This window comes from Ascaphus truei, chromosome 2 (genome assembly GCF_040206685.1).
Source record: "Ascaphus truei isolate aAscTru1 chromosome 2, aAscTru1.hap1, whole genome shotgun sequence".
NCBI classification, from domain to species: domain Eukaryota; kingdom Metazoa; phylum Chordata; class Amphibia; order Anura; family Ascaphidae; genus Ascaphus; species Ascaphus truei.
The window spans coordinates 328,833,239-328,851,556 of NC_134484.1; the positions used below are offsets into that span (position 1 = coordinate 328,833,239).

At 41.5% G+C, this 18,318-nt stretch overlaps 1 long non-coding RNA gene across 2 annotated transcripts in view; it reads right to left on the reverse strand.

The window, feature by feature from the left end:
• Positions 1-2,267: 2,267 nt before the first annotated feature.
• LOC142488698 (uncharacterized) overlaps positions 2,268-18,318 on the reverse strand; it is a 46,323-nt gene continuing 30,272 nt past the window's right edge. Inside the window, exons 2-4 of one of the 2 annotated variants that reach the window (XR_012799591.1) lie at positions 8,856-8,953; positions 8,297-8,382; positions 2,268-3,068 (exon numbers count right to left, since the gene is read on the reverse strand). This is a non-coding gene — a long non-coding RNA (uncharacterized LOC142488698). The remainder of the gene's footprint in view (positions 3,069-8,296; positions 8,383-8,855; positions 8,954-18,318) is intronic. The other variant, XR_012799590.1, reaches the window with a different exon arrangement.

The window sequence follows — 18,318 nt, forward strand, 5'->3', positions numbered from 1 at the left end:
ATTAAAAACCTGCCTTCAAATTGAATAGTAAAAAAAATGTATGTATCGAGGAAGCCGACGTTGTTACCCCTATTATCGCGAAATAATATACAAATACTGTTACATAACACACCAGAGTTGAGTCAACACATCGAGTTAACGGGGGTAATAACATCTGTCTGCTACATCTGTATGTACATATTTAGAAAAATACATTGATTCATTGGGGTGATTGGCATATACTGTACAGATTGAATGTTCATTTAGTGTTTGGGTTCTTGTTTCCCCATGTTCATGGTTTTAGGGTGGTGGTGCAGGAACTTAGCTCTGAAGCGGCTCATGTTGCAATTTACCTTGGAGTTGTTTCTTGGTCACATCATTAAATAACCTTCCCAGCCAGAAGGCAGGAGGCCTTGTATCAGTTATGGCTGACAATGCCTGGGGTTTTAAAATGTATGATAGTTAAAAGTATGCGTTTATTGGAGTTTATATTTTTTAAACGCTGTGAAATTTACCACCATTAAGTGTCGCTGGTCTTTATTTAAGTTTAATGTTAGTAAAGAGTTTATAAGGGGTTTTCCTTAGTCTAGTGTTGGGGTGCATGCAGCAGCTTAATACCATTTAGATGACTATCCCAGCACTAGGTTTTTCATTCTCTATTCAGCAAAATATTAGTAACGTTATTTTTTAATGCATATTTTTAAACTTAATTTTCACCTGTCTGGACAACATGAATGCAGCATCAACCTTGTTGACTAAAATGATTTCTCCCAAACGGAAAACTTGATTCCTGTAATGAAGCACACTATTTTTATGATACTTCAGCCGCGGCATACTGTATGATGATATTGGTGCCTGATACAAATAGAGATGAGGCATATTAACATGGTCATGCTAAACCCACATATACCCTGTATCCAGATCTCCTGGCTCACTATCCTTTAGTGCTGATTTCCCCCAGAGCACACATACTGTATACTGTGCTGAGCAGCTGATCCATGCCCATAACCTGACTTGATTACATACATTCTAGTAAAGACAAGGATGTAAAACACTAGACGCTACTTTGTGATGGCTCCACAACTAAGGCTCTTATCAGCACTCGAGGTTTTAGCAGGAGGACTGGCGAGCCCAGTCTGCTGATGTCTTGTGCTGCTTTGGACAGAGCTATCATCAGGGTCGATCCATGGGAAAAAGGGAACAGATGAATGGAAGAGACAGCTTTCCTGTCACCCTGCAAAAAGCAATGATCTCATGTCTCACTCTCTAAATTTCATTTCTCAAATATGGGAAAAGGACGCCCAGAGGGTATGTGTACAAAGAGGAATACATCAGCGAATGTCTACGGACAGAACAATAATGCACCAATTAAATAATTGTGCAATTTTCTCATTTGAGTTCCAAAATGTCACAGGCTCTTGCATGGCACTGAAAGAGCTATTTGAAATTGACATTCTGTAACCAAATGGTATAATAGTAACTTGACAATGTAACCCTGGTACGTTATTTCCTATATTTCAGTTATATTTCTGGACGCAAAAATAAAACTGATGGGGTGCGGCAAAAGTGTTTCATGGTGCAGTAGTCGCCTCTTGCTCAATGTGCAGTTTAAAATGAGTTGTTCTCTTCCCATCTGCCAGTCCAAGATAATGCATCCATAAATAGACTTTGGATGGTCAGCAAATGAAAGCAATAAAACCGATCACTGACAAATGTTGCATTCTTGTGGCAAATAATAATTTCATGGAGAATGTTCAGAATGTGTAGTTTTGAAGTCACCCCTAGGTCATTATTTAAAGAAGTGGAGTTACTCTACAGCCTATTTTCTGACAGATAAACAACTTATGCTACTAACGTCGATTGTCTGCTCCTCTGGGTCTTTCATCCTCTGTATGCTAATGTTGTCATTGCCTGGTGCAATTTTCTTTGCAATATATTATTGCCCTGTAATTATTTTTAAGAATATATTCTTGCATTATGTAATGTATACGCTCCATATTAAACAAAAATAACAGTAATAATTATTATCTGAGTAAAACAACCTACATTTTCTTATTACAGAGCAAAATGGTTTTGTACTTTTTGCGGAAGATTGCGAATCGGGTGACATTTGTTGTTATTTTTCACAACTTTTCTGAACATCAAGAAACAAAAATTGTAACGCAAATGTAAAGATATTCTCTACTTACTGTACCACTAGTTTCTGGCTAAAGACTATGGAACACAAATTCTCGCAGCCTAATTTTGCCCCCATTCAACAAACTGCAGGATGTTTAGCATTTCAGCACTGAAATCTTTAATGAACGTACTGTACTTTCCTAAACTTAGAATCTTCATGAACAAAAGAAAGTACCAAAACAGTGGTCATAAACAATATAGCACACAGGGGTCAAGGCGTGATGGCACCAGCAGCCCGAAAGAATTACTCCTATTTCATTTACATCCCCAGAGTAAAACTACTTTTTCATAGTTGACCAATGCTTCCATTTCCCTTTTAAAGAAAAATAGATTTGCTGTATTTTATTAAGTCCTCTGCCCATTTTTGCTTTCTAAGCATAACTATTGTATACAGCACATCTTTCACAAATATGGTCCGCATTGCTTTTCCTTAATGCTAACTACATTTTTCTGTAGTTACTACTTTTCTTAAAGCCAGTGAAATGCTGATAACACCGCATATGACATTAAGACGTTACACTATTTGTTAAAATAATGTAATGCTAATGGAATATTTTTCTTTTATGTATATGCCGTGGGTGTGGAAACTCTTAACGTTAACAAAGATACAGTATAACTATTTCTTAATCAGTGAACATCCACTGGGAGAATGACTTCATAGCTGTATTTTTTTTTTTTCAAGTAAAAAGCACCAAAGCAACTTCCTTTTTTTAAATCTGCCTTTTTAAACACTGATTTGGGGATACTTGGGTAATAGTCTGGTAGGTCTGTGTCCCAGTATTTTTGGAGCCAGACTAAAGATTAGGGTTGTTTCTCTTCCCTGTAACTTTTCAGAGCAGCTTATGCTGGAACGCTAGTCATTATATTATCTCAGCGAAAGGCACCCACAGAACAGCCCACAGGAGCAGAGTCTGAAAAGATAGAACACATAATCCATGTTATCAGGAGGTTGTCATTTGGCATTTGTGTATCAGCATATTCTTTCAATACCATGGTAGAAACTGTACATCTTAGACAAGATTACCAAATACTTAAAATGGGAGGCTTTCATATCACAAGCTCATAAAGGAGAAATGTATAAACAACGGGAAATTGGCTAATATTTCAACGGCAATAAAAGTAAAGTGGATTTTGAATCTGATTTAATTTAAATTTTATATTTAAATATACATTTTGTCCCAAGTTGGAAATGATGGAATCAGACAAATATTTGGGGAAAGAAATTTTGATATTTTGCTCATCACAAGCTACAGCGTATGGCTATTTCAAGTCCTTGAAAGGTTTTGTCACGGCATGGAAACTTTCTTACACTCCTTATTAATCACACCCAGAAAATTCCATTCTTCCCCCATGGCAAAAGGTTCCTGGGATGGTGGATGGTCAGGGGCTCTCTACAATTGATTATGTGGAGTAGAATTAGAGCTATTGTATATTGATCATCATGAGAAATGTAGCAGGTAGAGATGTGAAAACATTTCTCTGAAGGTTGCAACCCAAGGGAAATGTGATGTTTTTATCAAGAAAACTTGCACAAAAATGGCAAGGTTTGCAAACCTTTTTGGCAAGAATTAAAAGTCAATGAGTAAGGTCACGGGGGCCATTTATATACTACCATTCACAGATAAATAAAATCATAGTTATTGCCACCATTGCTAAAATGTGTTCTTTTTAGCCTATTTATGAACACTTTAATATACTGTGGTGTTCATAAAATAGTGTGTATTGATTATTTGTACCTAGTCCATGATATACAAATGATAAAAGCATGTCCTGACCCAACTGTTTCTAATTAGTATGATATCAACCATGGTAGTGGCTATTTACCCAGTGAGCCGGGTATATAAATCACAGGTTATTTAACTAACTGCAGAATAAATAAAATACTTTGTTTAGCCTAACCTTAACATGTCAGCCTAACCCTAATATACCATCTTAACCCTTACCCTAATATTCCAGCCTACGTAAATCTTCCCCTAACATGCCCTTACCCTAATATGCCACCCTAACCCTTAACCTAATATGCCAGCCTAACCCCAGTGTGTGAGCCTAATCCATACCCTAATAAACAATACTAACTCTTACCCTAACATGTCAGCCTAAACCTAACATACCAGCCTAACCCTTATCCTAACCAGAACCCCAATATGCCTAATAATCTGTGGGAAATCATTACTGGCTAAATAAGGGAGAGGAGATGAGGTTATAAAGATGGTTGCCGGGTTAATAGACACTTCCATCAATGATTGTACATTCATTTTTATTTTCTTTCTTATAGCCTGTGTATTTATTTTGTGACATGCAGTATTAACAATGTTTAAATTGCTATGAGATATTAGCCTGAAGTCACAAATTCCACAAGGTAAATTTATTGAAAATGTAAACCACAGTGGTAATAATGCATTCAACTGAAACACACGAGGGTTTATTTATCAAAATCTTCCTGCTGAAACTCTAGACCAAGTATAGTCAAGTGTAGAGCAACAAAACAGTACCAGGTTTAGCACGAAAACTAACAAGATGGGCACATTTTGGGGGCAGATTTGGGTACGCCGAGGATCTGCCGCTTCCTTTGGTCAATGGATATCCGTGAATCAATCTCAAAAAGGGCTATTCGTCTTCGATTTGGATTTTTTTTACCACCCACAATCCAACACACGGATTCCGCAATCCGTTGGTGGATTTGAAGAATCTAATCCACAGATTCAGCAATCTGCGAGCGGATTGCCGAATCCGCATTTGGATTTTTAAAATCTACCAGCAGATTGTATCCAATGGCGGGTTTTTATTAATCCGCACGGATTTAAACTGGATCTATCCACCAACGGATTTTACACCGCGGAACGGATTTTGAATGGAAAGCTCTGCAAATTCCGTGAAACAGATTTTTACAGTTTCGCCCATCTCTACTGTTGAATAACATTCCCATTGTATTACAGGAGAAAATAGATGCACAAAAAAGCTCCCGCAATTTTTTTTGCTAAATTAGCAAAATGTTTGAGCACAGACTGTTTGTGTGTTTCCAGATTTAAAAATGTGCATGTCTCAATTTATTTACGTGCAGATGTTGAAACTAATGTGTTCCCTTTTAGAATCCCACCAGACCTCCGGCCCTTCCGGGTCATGGGATTGCTCCTGGGCGATTTCACTGCATCGATATCAACTTGTAAAAACTCAACTGTTGAAGGGGTTGCTTTACACACTACCGATTGTTTATGGAAGGCTGTTCCTAACCTGTGGTTCATGTACCACTGATGGTATGAAAGCGAACACTAGGTGGTTCAGTAATTCCTCCCCTTATAACTCCTCTTTTCCTCCTGAATGGTGGACCTGTTCTATTGCGACCTGCAAACGCAACTCTGCTCAGGTTGATGTCCATTTCATCTGGTCCGTGGTTACAAATAGCAACAAGAGGAAAGCCGACCTGCAGCAGAAAGGGGAGGGGTGGTGGCATTGGATATGGTGAAGAGTGCTCTCTCTCTGGGCACCTTGCTCTCTCCTTCCAGTTACAACTGGCTGAGGGGGGGAGGGTGTGAGGAGTGCACTCTGCATTCTTGTCCTATGTTCCCCATAAGTTCAGATCGTGTCCTGTGCTCCTATTTGGCCTAATAGATTGAGCAGAATTTTTGGACGTAGCTACTACGTCAAAAGCTCGGCGTGGGACAGTCAGTGAGGGAGGCCCACAACTGGGAGAGAGCCGGGCCCGGCGGCAACGGGAGATTGTAGATTTACAGCTATATGAAGCACTTGCATATGTATATACAGTAGCATGTGTAATGCACAAAACATGTACACAACACTACAGTATATTGCAATCAATAGCAGTCACAATCTTTAATTACACACAATTATGTAATTACACAACCCAAACGTTTAATTTTCAAGCTCACCCATTTCCTTAAAAAAATCTATTGAAATTTTAGAGTGACCTCAGAAGTAGATAAATGAAATATACTTTCAAAATGTTAAAAATACTTATACATTAGAAAATCAAACGCAGTTGATTTTGGATTGTTTTGGGCAGGTCCACTTATCATGATTCAGGAGAGCAAGTTAACAATGCAAACAGTGTGCATCTCTATGTTTTAGTGCAGGGGAGTTCGATTAAGAGAGATAGACACAACCATAAAGATGCACACGACTGGTAAATCATGCAAGCAAGATGAATTGAAAGGGACATTGAAAGAACACACTATCTTTTTATATCCATGAGATTTATGAGATAGAGGCTTAACCATACATTGCTACTGCTGTTTTTAACAGGGACTCAGTACAGAGATGCTCTTTTTTGCATACATTTCATAGGACTAACTTAAGTAAATCTTGACGACTCTCTATTCCCCCGGGGCTAGGCTAAAAGTATTGTTTAGAAATCTAATATATGGTTTATTTACTCAATTTCTGCTGAGCACTACAGTTCCTTCAGGCTAGCTTCACCAACCCATTACTCTATTAATGCTCCATTACTGAAATTAGTACTGCAATTGCAAGGGGGAAGGGGACAGTGCTTAAAGGAGAAGGTCTTGTTTAATCCTATAAGAGATGAAACCATTAGGCAATTTTCTGGTCTTTCATTCTGACAATTTTCGAAACATGTTTTTCTACATAAAATGCTGCTGCATAATAAATATAGGTCACACCCTGGAGCCACTAAGTATTCATCTGCATGAAAGGACACACTTTCTCCAAAACGACAAGTGTCCAACAAGGGTGCTAAAATGAAAGAGGCCTAGGTTACCATTTAGTAATTGAACCATAATATGCATGAGAAGCCTGCAGCACACAACATACAGGGGGATTTCGCCATGTGTAATCAGTGTGACATTTGAACAGACTGGTGCATCAAGACTGATGTTTATACAGAAGACTTCACCCTCTATATTTTCAGGAGAAAGGATGGGGTTGCAACGGATCCAAGTATAATAGTAATGGCATGTATGATTACTTACTAACACCATAATGTATTAGCTGTAGCATAATCAACCTCTTATTCAGCAATACTGTAGGACGCCTAATACAGAGGATTTCTAAAAATAGGCACCAGTGACTTTCAAGAATCCTCTATGAAAGGTATTATTTACAGTATTAAATCGGTGACTAAGTCAAAATTAAAGGAAGAAGATGTTTGTTTAAAATGAAAAGGAAAGGCAAATCTCCCTATGAATTACAGGGGAATGGAACATTGTTAGGTGTTGTTATTGCGGATAAGGTGAGGAGAAAGGTTTGTTTGCATAACGTGTATCCTGAGCCCACCAGAGTGCTCTGTGAAGTGTGAACTTTGCTGAAGCGGGTATTCAGGCCCTGAATTATAAGCATACGTTTAAAATAAAAAGAACAAATAAAATAGTTTATTTATGAAAATAATGATTGTTGGTACACTGCAATAAAGACCTCTGGAAACAGCATGTGGTTTCTGGTAAAATGAATTTAACGTTGTTTGTCGTTTCTGAAAACAAAACACAAATACGGCCCTGGGGTCACCAACAGAAAGCTATTGGCCGCTCGAGTGAACTCTGACCCTGTGGCCATTTTGTAGCTTGGAAACTGGGTGCTTCCCTGAGGTACAGGGGGGAGGGAGGGGTGGGGTTGGATCCGCTCCAGTTCAGGTAAGTAATAAAGAAAACGTACAAAAGACAGCAAGCAACAGGGACTACTGAAGACAATTTTCCAGTCAGGGCAGTCCCACTTAGCCAGCCAAAAATCCCACCCACGTTTTATGAAGATTTTTGCAATATAATTGGCCTCCATAAACTAATCTAACCATGCTAAATGTAAATATTTAACCGATTCTGTTTCTTTGGAAATTCATTACAAATTAAATTTCTTAGGAACTCCTAAATTGGGAAGTGTTTGCGAAGCTAATGTGAGGAAGCAACTAGTTCACGGAAAAGGCAGTGAGTTTGTGGAATCGACACCCATTCTAAAATGGGCAGAGTAGACAGGCCAACGGATTCTTATGTAACGGTGTTTTCCCTGGGCCCTTCTGATCCTGACCCATATGTAAGAAAATCCCCCCATTACATGGATGTGTGATATGTGGTGCACCTGCTGGCAACAGGACTCCTGAGTCTCCCACTGGATTGGTATTGGGGAATATCACCATGACAGGCGTCTGAGGTAGTGTGCTCTGAGTCCTACTCACATCTGGTACAGCGCCTCCACCCCATCAGGATCTCTGCAGCAGCAGGGGGAAGTATCTGATGGGGAACTCCTTCTTGGTGCATCCTCCTGGGGAATAACTCCACACTCACGTCACAAAATCCAAGATGGCCGGCGTCACATGGTATTTCAGCCAATCAGGGTGTGAAATTGGTTCCCACGATCTGATTGGCTGAAATACCATGTGACGCCGGCTTCGTGACGTCATCTTAAAGACAAATGAAGCACAGCCATTCTGATTGGCTGGCATCATTCCCTTTAAGTGACGTCATGTCAAAAAAAAAATTAAAGTCGGAACATTGTTTGAACAGCCAATCAGGTGGCTGTTAACCATTTTGAGGCTAAATGTGACGTCACAAGCCCTATTTAAGGCCGTGACGCCTCATTTGAGACCAAGAAGCCGACGAGACAGCATCGGCTGGGATTTAACATGGGGTATTTTGGATTGACAGATGAAGAAAGAAGATAAAGAAGAACAAGAAATGGTTACAGATGAAGATAGAAGAAGGTTATTAAAGAAAGATAAAAGAAGATTGGGGTACCTGATCCGGATCTTCATGGCGGATGGCATCGGATGCTGTTGGAGGCCTTCAAGGTACGTGAGCTTCCTGTTTCCCCGGGAGTCGGAGGGCCACCGCTTCTAATGGAAAGTAATATATAGAATGTTTGTAAATGTCTTTTTTTACAGTTTTTTTCATTGGATGTGATTTTTGATTTTTTGGGGGAGGCACATTGACTGATAATATATTAATTTGTACCACTTTAGGGTACAGATTAATACATTATTATTACAATATTTGGGGGGCATTTCTGGCTTGGTATTGCTGTTGGTTTTTTTAATGTCAGTTTCTTATGTGGATGTCATTGTTTGTTTTTTTCATGCTTAATGTAATAAAATGTTTGCGATTGGTGTTCGTTTGTAGTTAATGTTGTATTATGTTAGCTAATGCGTTTTATGGTTCTTTCAGAGATTGTTTGAATGTATTTATTTGTCTTTTAATGTTTACATTCATTAATGTTGTTGTAATTAATTGGTTTGATTGGTTAGTGTTACTATTCATTTTGAGTTGGTTTAGGAATTAATTGGTTTCATTAGTTAATGGTTTAATTTAATAATTGTTAATATTGTTACTGCTTGTATTGATTGGATTAGCTGGCTACTGTTTTTATTCACTTTATTTAGGTATGCTAATGCAGTGTTTAATAATGGGCAAATAATCTATTCTCCATATCTGGATACTGGTTATTTTGCACATTATTGTACTGTATGTGTTAGGGGGGTGTATTTATTTAGAAATATTGTTTAGTATTTTTGTTGGCACAACATTGGTACCGCAGGCCCGCGGGTACCCCAGGACTCCCGCGTGGACCCCGGGACGGCCGCAGGGTCAGCCGGGGACACCCGCGCGACCCCCGGCCTCCCTTGGGGACGCCTGCGGGGTCAACCGGGGACACCCGCCGGCCTGTTGTATTAGTTTTGCGCCTGCAAAAAGGTAAACAAAGAATTTTTTCTAAGTCCAGCTTTTTTTATCACCTGCCTTTAGCTGGTGAGCTTTATTCAGCGCAACTTTCACGTACGATCAGTTTGCGTTGCTTAGTGAATCCCGCAGAAGGGCAGGATTCAGCGCAAACAGCTGATCATACGAGCAAAGTTGGACTTTGAAAAAATTTCGAGAAAAAGCCCGTTTTGGAGCGCAAAGTGCCTGTTTGCGCGGCTTAGTGCATAGCGCTCGGCGGAACTTCACGTTCTAAATGCACTTTGCGGTCTTAAAACGACTTATCACTGCTTAGTGCATAGCCCCCTATATCTCATAAACGCCTTTTTATTCAGTCATCCTGTGAATATGTCCAAGAGGACTTTTTTTCAATGTATTTTATTAAAATACCATCATACAGTATTATGCGATGGCGCTTGCACTTCTTTTCTTCTTTTATATATGTATATATACATACACACACACACACACACACACACACACACACACACACACACACACACACACACACACACACACACACACACACACACACACACACACACACACACACACACACACACACACACAACAGTCCAACAAGAAAGTCTCTTATCTGTTTCTGTTGTAGCTGTAGGGTAAGGCCTCTCTGTTCTCTTGGGTTAGCTTCCTTGTGTGCTATGGCACTCTCTGTGTCCAGGTATGGTCTTGTCCCCTTATCTTGCTGTCAGCATACAGTCCTTTTGTGTGCATCAAGACATCATATGTTCCTCTGGCAGCCCAGTTGTGGGCTAAAGAAATCTCTGCAGTCCTCCTTCTCCTTATGTCAGCCCAAATGTGAGCTAAGGAATCTCTCTCCTGTTTCTCACTTTAGGCTTTTCTAAAAGTCCTAATCAGCCAGGTGGAGTCTAGGTGATTGCCTGTGTGCAATTAACCAGCACACTGCTGGATTTAGAGGCAGTTTCTCTCAAATAGGGATAAGTCCCAGTTACTGTACTCAGCCAATTGATTGGGGTGTACCATCTGACACTCAAATGTGATGTCACAGGCCTTATATAAGGCCTGTCCTGTCTCAGTCGAGGCCAAGAAGCTGATGGGACATCATCCGCCCCCAATTGGATTACAATATACAGATGAAGATAAAGAAGAAAAGAAAGAAGAAGGGAGCTTTCCGGCGGACCTTCGGCTGTTGAGGAGCATTGCATCGTCATTCAAAAGGTTGCTGCTGGAGTCGCATTCGGAGGGTGAAGACATCAAAGGTAAGAAAAACATTAATTGTATTTTATTTCATTGCTTTTTTTTAGGATACCCATTGACTGCCAATGTGCTTATCTATGCCTTGTACATTGACTGCCATAGTGGCAACCCATAGGACATTGGTGTACTGTGGTTGCCCCAGGAGTGTGGTTAGGCCTCCCGGATGGGTAGCAGAAGGGGGGTTAACCCCTCAATTACCATAGCGGTTAATAACCGCTAAGGTGATTAAGGGGTTAGTGGCCAATAGTTAGTTTTTTTTATTTTACTATTGGTGCCCACTGAAGAAGAGGAAAAAGAGGAAGATGAGCTATTATCCAGATGTGGATAATAGGGATTTTGCCCATTACAGGCAGTCCTCGGTTATCCGGCACAATGCGTTACTCAAAATGGCGTTGGATAGCGAAACGTTGTAAAGCGAAACACGTTTTTCCATAGGAACACTGTTTAAATGAAAGGTTCCGTTCCTGAAGGCATTTTTAACACTAAAATACACCAAATATTTTACGCAGGCAATAAGATATGCAGCACACACATAAATCATATAGTTTATATACTGTATTATATATATAATATAACATAATAATTTATATAGTATAATATAATATTATATAAATGCTCTCACGACGCTTTGCAACGTTGTTTGTGTGTATATATATACACACATACACATAAACAACGTTGCAAAGCGTCGTAAGAGCGTTGGATAAGCCGTTTTGGCGTTGTAAAAATGAACATAGGTATGCATTGCACAGCGTTGGATAAGTCATTCGTTGTAAAGCGAAGCGTAAAACGAGGACTGCCTGTATTGTACTTTATGTGTTGGGGGGCGAGGGGGTTTTAAATGTATTGTATTGATGTTTGTGTTGTAATGTTTATTGGGGGCAGAAGAGGTGGGTGAAGGGGGTAGTTGCGTCAGGGTGCCTGGTTAGGCCTCTCAGGCTCTCAGGTGGGTAGTGGGAGGGGGTTAACCCTTTCATTACCATAGCAGTTACAACTGCTAAGGTGATGAAGGGGTTAACTGCTCCTACAACCTTTCCATAGGCCTAACCACCCACACTGGGGCCACTACCCACTTCACTCACCCCCTCTACCCCCAAATGCCAGGTAGTCTGGCTTAACTCCTTCATTACCTTAGGGGTTAGTCACTACGGTAGTGAAGCCGCTATTATTTTGTTTTGATAACATATTATTGTAGCATTGTGTGATTTGAACTGCAGCGGGGGTTATTTGAACTGCAGCGGGGGTTATTTGAACTGCAAGGGGGAGGTGATTTGAACTGCAGGGGGGGTGATTTGAACTGCAGGGGTGGTGATTTGAACTGCAGGGGTGGTGATTTGAACTGCAGGGGGGGTGATTTGAACTGCAGGGGGGGGGTGACTTGAACTGCAAGGGGGGGTGATTTGAACTGCAAGGGGGGGTGATTTGAACTGCAGGGGGGCGGGTGATTTGAACTGCAGGGGCGGTGATTTGAACTGCAGGGGGGATTTGAACTGCAGGGGGGGTGATTTGAACTGCAGGGGGGGTGATTTGAACTGCAGGGGGGGTGATTTGAACTGCAGGGGGGGTGATTTGAACTGCAGGGGGGGTGATTTAAACTGCAGGGGGGGTGATTTGAACTGCAGGGGGGATGATTTGAACTGCAGGGGGGTGATTGGAGGTGCAGGGGGGGTGATTGGAGGTGCAGGGGGGGTGATTTGAACTGCATGGGGCGGTGATTTGAACTGCGGGGGGGTGATTTGAACTGCAGTGGGGGATGATTTGAACTGCAGGGGAGGGTCATTGGAGGTGCAGGGGGAGTGATTGGAGGTGCAGGGGGGTGATTGGAAGTGCAGGGGGATTCATTGGAGGTGCAGGGGAGGGCGATTGGAGGTGCAAGGGGGGAGAATGATGTGAGGTGCAGGGGGGAGAGTGGTGTGAGGTGCAGGGGGGAGAGTGATGTGAGGTGCAGGGGGAGAAGGATGTGAGGGGCAGGGGGGGATGTGTGTGATGTGCAGGGGGGTATTGTGTGTTTGATGTGGAGGGGGAGTATTATGTGTGTGGGTGAGGGGGAGAGATGGGGCTTTGAGAGATAGATGGGGAGTATCGCAATGGTTGATAGTGAGGGGTTCTGGGGGAGATATGAGGATGATGATGAGGGGTGCTGGGGGAGATATATGAGGATGATGATGATGAGAAGTGCTGGAGGAGAGATGATGATGATGATGATTTTACCCGTGCGGACCAATTTTCTTTTCCTTGGAGCAGTTCGGCCCTTCTCGCTTTACGAGCTGTGCAGGCCTGATGTAGGCCATAACGCAGGATAATTTAAACATGGCCGCTGGGATACCGGCACCCCATAATGGGGCCTGTAACTCGGGAAGCAGGGGGCCCCCGGACCTGAAAATGCGGTTCAGCTCTGGAGATCCCATGCTACAATAATATGTTATTAAAATAAAATCAAAGCCCCGCAATCGCCTGTTAGAGGCGCGCAGGTAGAGTGACTGCTTCAGTCTCTCTCTTAGGCCGAGTCCATAGATGGACAGGCCGCGCTGAGCCGTGCGGACGCTCCGCGCTGAGCCCCTGCATCCTCAATGAGGTTGCCTTGAGAGGGGGCTCACGCGAGCGTCCGCAGGCGTGCTGAGGCGCTGGATTTTTCAGCCGACAGCCAAGCTGTTTTTCAGAGCACTGTCGGCTGAAAACATCCAATCAGCGCGGAGCAGCGTCAACGTCACGGCGCCGTGACGTCGGCGCCGTGACGTTGACGTCAGTGCGTCGCGGGCGATTAGCCCAGCGACGTCACTGCCCTGCCTCCCTCAGTCTCACCCCGCCTCCGATCGCGACCGCTGGCTTGCCTGCATGGGCATGAAATCGCGCAGATTTCAGCAGGCGAGCCTCAGCGTCAGCGCGGTCCAGCACTGACAACCCCTCTATGGCCCCAGCCTTACTGCGTGTCTCTTACAGACAGGTGGATTCACCCAGCGTGAGTCCCATTAAAAACGGAGGGACTCCCACTGTGTCAATCCTATGGGCCATTAGTCTGGCCGCTGGAATCTCGTGGCTATGGAGAGGATGCCGTGCATAACTCGCAAGGCAAGCGGCACAGAACCGGCAGTTGCATTTGTATTTAAATTGAACGTAAAAATTCTAATGATCTGAAAAAAAAATCTGTTATACAGTACCTGTACAGTAAATAATGTAAACTAAATATTGAGGGTAAGTATTAAATATAGAATATATTATAAATAATGTTTGGGTGTATTCAGAAAAATGCAATGTATACTTTAACCTGAGATATACACGCTTAGGGGCCTATGCAGAGAGCAGCGCTAAAGTAAATCTCGCCATTTTTTTGAGAAATTTGCGCAGAAAACAGCAGAAAATGGCGAGTTACGAAAAACGCGCCATTTTTTTTTTCTATTTGTAAATCTCGCCGCGCGGCTGGTGAGAACCTACATCTCGCCAGTTTTAAAAATATCCTAATTCAGAAAGGCGCGAACGGCATCTAGCGGCTGTTCGCGCCAAAAAAATGGCGCGATTTTCTACAATTTGCTCCGCCAACAAAAGTTGGCAATAAGTTGGAGCTCGCCGGCTATAGGAAAGGGAAAAAAAAGTGCGCGTTTTTTTTTTTACACATTTCAGCATCGCGCATCTCTCCATTTTAAACTCGCCACACGCATTCATGCTATAAATTGCAGATTTCGCACATTTCTGCATATGGAGAATAAAACTCTCCAAAAAAGCTACTTTTTATTACCCTCGACAATTTTTAAATTCGCTGCTCTCTGCATACAGTAGGCCCCTTAGAGTTTTCAGCTTTTCAGCTGTCAAGGTGTAAATTCTAATTAGTGTACTATTAAAGATGGAGAAAGATTTTATCAAGCTGATTGAAAGACTTCCCCATATTGATCTCTGGGGATAATCACTGTTCCACAAAAAGTCATTGAGTATACAACAAGCAGTCAGCCGGAAAATGTATTTACTCTTTTCTCCAATCAATAGGTCACACTGTTTCGGAGTGTTAAGATTTTGAGCTCATGATAACATAGGCGCGTGGATTTAAGTGGCATGACTCTCGTTTGAAAGTAGAGGTATTGAGTCTGATTTCAAGAAATTCTAAAACGTTCAAACGGTGCAACCTCCCTTCCCTAGAACCAAAGTGAACTAATAGTAATAATATGTTAAATGGCTTCAATGTAGAAAATAATGATGCAGAATTTAAACTTTTTTAGACTCTTAAATTGACCTTCCCTGTAAATGTCTTATTAAAGTCCCTGAGAGAGAGAAACAGAAAGTGTGTGAGAGAGAGAAAGAGAGAGAGAGAGAGAGAGAGAGAGAGAGAGAGAGAGAGAGAGAGAGAGAGAGAGAGAGGAAGAGAGAGGGTGAGAGGGAGGAAAGAGAGAGGAAGGGGGAGGAGAATAGGAGAGAAAAAGGGAGGAAGAGGCAGTGGAGAGACGCAGTGGAGAGACGTATGGAAGAGAAAGAGGGGAGAAAGAGATGAGAGAGAGGGGAGAGGGATGGGGGGAGAGACCTATATAGTAAAGCAGGGGTGCGCAAACTGGGGGACGCAAGATTTTCTGAGGGGGGGGAGGGCGCAGTGCTTACAGAGGCCCCGGGCTCTTCCCCAAAGCATGTGAGAGAGGGGGAAGTGAGAGGGGGGAAGTGAGAGAGAGGCGGGAATAGTGAGGGAAGGTATAGTGAGGGGGAATAGAGTGGGGAGAACAAAGTGGGGGGAATAGTGAGGGGGGAATAGTGAGGGGGAAGAGTGAGAGACAGAGGGGGGGGAAAATACATGGGCAGTGTGAGAAGGGCGGGGCAAATTGAAGGGGTCGAGAGAGCGAGGAGGTGTGTAAGAGAAAGAGGGGGGGGCTTGCAAGGCTGCCGACATGGGGTCCCCGGGCCCCCAAGAATGCTGTTGACTGCCCTTTCTGCAACTTTGGAATCGTTGTAGCTTTCTTCCTTAACATCAGTAGCATAAATAGATTTCATGGTAACTTTTCTTGTGCTGTGTGAATCTTTTGTGGTGTCACCGGAAAGCTATGGTACTAGACATATATGAAATGTCGTAACACACGTTAAAAATGAAACAGCAGATGTTACATGGTCGAGTGCCTCCAACTCCTACTGTACATCTGGTGCTAAATGGGACTGCACAATTAAGATGAAGTTTCACATTAGATATTTTTGGATGGCTGCAACCGCCAAATAAATGAAAAGTTTTATTGAAAACAAGATTCATTACATCTTACATTGATTACATTAGCTGCTGTAGCAGCGATGGGCAAATTATTGGCGTAAATTCACAAATCAGGGAAATTAGTTTCTGAAAAATATAGAAAAAGCAACAAGCTTCACACAAGAAATTCACCATTAAAAATGTCAATGGGCTAAATCATGTGGCCAATCATAAACTGAACAAAAACTGCTATTTTCACGAAATTGGGCAAAATTGGTGAAATTCTGGCAATTGGAAATTTTGCTAAAATGTGCTATATTAGAAAATTACCAGAAAATTACTAAAAAAATCTTGTAAATCAATTTTGAAAACTTTCTCACAACTCTATTAGCTAGTAAAATGTAAACTGTTTTCCTGTTGGGTAAATAAATGGAAGCAGCGTCTCTCCCTCTCGCAGACTTTATAATTATAATGAAAAAGTCTCCATGAGAGGTTGCAATTTGCCAGACATGTGCTATAAATTACCTAGAAAATATGTCGCATTTGGAATAGGAACAGACTAACGGTTGCTGGGTGCAAATTATTACTCCTGGCTGCTGGTTCTGGCTATCCTGTAAAATGGAACTTAAAACAAACTGAAAGGTATTTCAATAAAACCCTTATGAGTTCATTGAAACCACAATATCTCAAAGAGCTGAGAGTTCAGAGTTTATTTACATGGTTACTCTGCTTAGCAGTTCAATCAATCAGGTGGCTGTTTCTGTGTTCACTGTCCTACAATAGGAGCTAACCTGAAATCACACTTTATCAAGTGCGCACCAGCACGAAATGCGTAGGAGGGTTGCATGACCTCCGTTTTTTTAATGTGGTTCTAATAAAATAAAATGTTATACTCTATTTTGACCCACTCTCTTTGGCTGTGCTTCATATATCCATTTTTGCTCATCCATATTCACTAAAGGGTGCTAAGTTTTAGCACATCTTAACTCCGATTCTCTTGAATGGTAGTTAGGGCATGCTAAAGTGTAGCACCGTTTAATGAATATGGGCCAAAGTATGTTAATAGAGTTACAGTAGCAAAGAATTCAGTTGGTATGCATCAACCAAAAATGTATTTGCCGCAACACGGATGTTTCATTTTAAAGGTTAACCAACTGTATTATTTTCCCTGTATTGCTATTATAAATAATTTCACACCAAACGGTTATTTTTTTATTTTTTTTTAGTAATACTAGTTATACATAAAAATTGCATAATTGTGTTTTAATTTAAATTACATCAATCAGGTATTTAACATGATGTAAAGAATCAAAGTTAATTTCAAACAACAAATGATGCATCATACTGTATGTATGAGTACAACAAATGTTATGAAGGTTTGTAGTTTTTTTTAGCACTGAAATTTTGACACACCAAAAAAAAATGTAAAATATGATCTTACTACATAGGCCTCATAATAAATTTTTCATTCAAATAAAAAGGGCTGTTTTTCCTTTTTTGGGGTCTTTAATGCAATATTACCTCTTTCCCCACACTGGCAGCTGCCTAATCAACGTTTTATATTATCAAGCTGCTGTCGATATTTGCTATATAACATGGGACAAGAAATGAACAAACAAATACATTTCAGAAATCTCCACTGCCAATTTTAAATTGCTACTGTATGGTAAATTATTCCGGACATGAGCATTCACTGGTCATTTGACCTTTCCTCCACCTCTACCTTCTTCCCATAGAAGCTACAATCTTTTATCATTGCACATTTTTATAACTGCTGTCCTATGCTACATGTCAGGAATATCACCCAAATACTGTCAGTTCAGGACTACTTGCATCAAGGGGTTTAATATCACTGGCCTAGCCCCACCCCAGCGGACACCTTTGACTCCAAAAATGATATCATTCATTGCAGAATTGTCAATTGTATAGATCAGGGGTGGCCAACTCCAGTCCTCAAGGGCCACCAACAGGTCAGGTTATAAGGATATCTCTGCTTCAGCACACGTAGCTCAATCAGTGGCTCAGTCAACGGCTGAGCCACCTGTGCTGGAGCAGGGATATCCTTAAAACCTGACCTTTTGGTGGCCCTTGAGGACTGGAGTTGGCCACTCCTGGTATAGA